Source organism: Triticum dicoccoides, chromosome 6B, assembly GCF_002162155.2.
Source record: "Triticum dicoccoides isolate Atlit2015 ecotype Zavitan chromosome 6B, WEW_v2.0, whole genome shotgun sequence".
NCBI lineage: Eukaryota > Viridiplantae > Streptophyta > Magnoliopsida > Poales > Poaceae > Triticum > Triticum dicoccoides.
In genome coordinates, this window is record NC_041391.1 from 35,539,763 (window position 1) to 35,543,191 (window position 3,429).

Genomic DNA, 3,429 nt, shown 5'->3' on the forward strand with positions numbered 1-3,429 from the left:
CCTCAACGTCTATATAAAGGATTACGTATGGGCAATATTGAAACTGTACTTTCCAATAGTATCGCTGCTGTTTTTTTTGCAGCTTTCGTAGTTGCTGGAACTATGTGGTATGGGTCAGCAACGACCCCAATCGAATTATTTGGGCCTACTCGTTATCAGTGGGATCAGGGATACTTTCAGCAAGAAATATATCGAAGAGTTAGCAATGGTTTAGCCGAAAATCTTAGTTTATCAGAAGCTTGGTCTAAAATTCCCGAAAAATTAGCCTTTTATGATTATATTGGTAATAATCCGGCAAAAGGGGGATTATTCAGAGCAGGCTCAATGGACAATTGGGATGGAATAGCTGTTGGATGGTTAGGACATCCCGTCTTTAGAGATAAAGAAGGACGTGAGCTTTTTGTACGCCGTATGCCTACTTTTTTGAAACATTTCCGGTTGTTTTGGTAGATGAGGAGGGAATTGTTAGAGCAGACGTTCCTTTTAGAAGAGCAGAATCCAAATATAGTGTTGAACAAGTAGGCGTAACGGTGGAGTTCTATGGTGGCGAACTTAATGGAGTAAGTTATTCTGATCCTGCTACTGTAAAAAAATATGCGAGGCGTTCTCAATTAGGGGAAATTTTTGAATTAGACCGGGCTACTTTGAAATCTGATGGTGTTTTTCGAAGTCCAAGGGGTTGGTTCACTTTTGGTCATGCTACCTTTGCTTTGCTCTTCTTTTTCGGACACATTTGGCATGGCGCTAGAACATTGTTCCGAGATGTTTTTGCTGGTATTGATCCAGATTTGAATGCTCAAGTGGAATTTGGAACATTCCAAAAAGTGGGAGATCCAACTACAAGGAAACAGGCAGCCTGATACACATTGTTATAGTATCTTTCACCTCTCTTTTTTGATTTGACATGGGAAACATATCCCATCCTTTCTTTGACTCTTTTTCTTTCTTTATATGGGAAATTATCCCAAATGACAAATGGATAGGTGTGGAAGTTATCCTTCTTTCTATCATCCCTCCCTTTATCCACATCCCTTTAGTTTTGCTTCACAACCTAGAATCCCTTTTCTTTTTTAGAGAAAAAATTGCAGTTGCTACAACTATATGACACATCTACTCATTTATGATAGAGGTATTTATTCATATAGTGACTGTTTCTTAGTTAGGATCTCGACAATACGAAGCAATAGGTTGGTTATTAGTTAATTTTCTATAATTACTAAGTTTTTTTCTTAAAAAAAAGAAAAAAGAAAAAAATAATGAGTCACACACTAAGCATAGCAATTATATTAAATGATTTATCAATTTTCATTAAATCTTATAGAAAGAGGTATATTGATTCGGATTGAATTGCAAATACATCAAGGATAGAATCAATTCAATTCTGAATTGCAATAAGCAAGCGAGGTCTCTCAAATAGAGTCGAAATGAACTGCTAGACTACGTTGAGTGATGAACTCAATGATTCAAAAAAAAAACTAAGAGATGGATGAAATTACACAAGGAATCCTGGTCTCAAAGAAGAGGGAAATGGGGATATGGCGAAATCGGTAGACGCCACAGACTTGATTGTATTGAGCCTTGGTTTGGAAACCTGCTAAGTGGTAACTTCCAAATTCAGAGAAACCCTGGAATTAAAAAAGGGCAATCCTGAGCCAAATCCGTGTTTTGAGAAAACAAGGGGTTCTCGAACTAGAATATAAAGGAAAAGGATAGGTGCAGAGACTCAATGGAAGCTGTTCTAACGAATCGAGTTAATTACGTTGTGTTGTTAGTGGAATTCCTTCTAATTCTAAATTAGAGAAAGAGGGGTTTTATACCTTATACATTTAATAAACACGTATAGATACTGACATAGCAAACGATTAATCACAGAACTCATATTATATTATAATTATAATATAGGTTCTTTATCTTTTTTAAAAATGAAATTAGAAATGATAATGATTATGAAATAAAAAAACTTAACACCTCTTATTTGACTTTTTCACTATTTTGAAATAAGAAAAAGATCCAAATCTAAAATGCAAAGGTTGTCTTATTCAACCTCAATCATCACATCCCCTCTCTCCCACTTCACACCTCGGAACACACTGTTCTTATAGAGAGAAAGGCGCTTTCCCATCTTCTTAACCTGAAATGAAGGGGTACCCCCGGGAAGAGATCCAGTGGAGACAGCTGGGCCTGTAGCTCAGAGGATTAGAGCACGTGGCTACGAACCACGGTGTCGGGGGTTCGAATCCCTCCTCGCCCACAGCCTTCCAAAGGGGGAAGGGCCTTTACTTTCCCCCTGAGGGTAGGAAAATCATGATCGGGATAGCGGACGTAAAGCTATTGAACTTAGGTATGATCTTTCCTTTTGTCGAAGTGGAATCGTAGAACAGAATGTGATACGATGAGATAGAATGCAATAGAAATAGAAACAAGGATAGCGAACGGGTTACCTACTCCTAAGGGTCAAAGCAAGCCCTTTAATTCAATTCTTTATTCTTACATAAAAATTCTTACATTAAAGAATGAATAAAATCTCCCCAAGTAGGATTCGAACCTACAACCGGTCAGTTAACAGCCGACTGCTCTACCACTGAGCTACCGAGGGACAAGGGGGGATTCGACCTCCTAGAGTTCAACTCCTGCTCTCAACCCATGAACAATATGAGTCCGAAGCTTCTTTCGTAACTCCCATAATTTCTTCGTAGTGGCTCCGTTCCATGCCTCATTTCATAGGGAAGCCCAAAGTGGCTCTATTTAATTTCATTCTATTTCACTTCCTAGCACTTCCTATCATTTAATATCCATCCCTTTGGTCTTATTGACATAAGAGATGTCATTTATAGTCTATCTCTTTCTATATATGGAAAGTCAAGAAATTCTCATCGAAACATTGAGAAATTGTGCATATAGAAAACTCTAAATAAAGAAAAAAAAGGAGACCCATGCCATGATTTTCAAATCTTTTCTATTTAGTAGTCTAAGTTTCTCGATGAGGATAATTAATTCGGTCGTTGTGGTCGGACTCTATTACGGATTTCTGACTACATTCTCCATAGGTCCCTCTTAGATCTTCTTTCTCCAATCTTGGATTAGGGAAGAAGGAGATATTCGCGACTACTCGCGATTTCATTATGGGGCAGCTCATGATCTTCATATCGATCTATTATCCACCTCTGTATCTATTCTTTCTTAGCTAAATAGGTGGAAGATCTATCCAATTTGGTTATATTATATCATGGACTCGAAAAACGGATCTGAATTTGACTGAAATGCACGATCTTCATTTTTATAAGAAATACCAAAAGTAGTATAGAGATTTGGTTGGATGTTTTTATAAGAAATTATAGAAAAAAATGGATTGGTTTAGATCCATCTTAACCTGATGATTGCTCATCATGAAGTCTTTCTATTTTCTATTAAATCGAGGAAAACACGAAT

At 37.3% G+C, this 3,429-nt stretch overlaps 1 non-coding gene across 1 annotated transcript; it reads left to right on the top strand.

Moving 5' to 3' along the window:
• Positions 1 to 2,177: 2,177 nt before the first annotated feature.
• Positions 2,178 to 2,251, top strand: TRNAR-ACG. Its single transcript has one exon. It is a non-coding gene; the product is annotated as a tRNA-Arg (tRNA).
• The last annotated feature ends 1,178 nt before the right edge of the window (positions 2,252 to 3,429 follow it).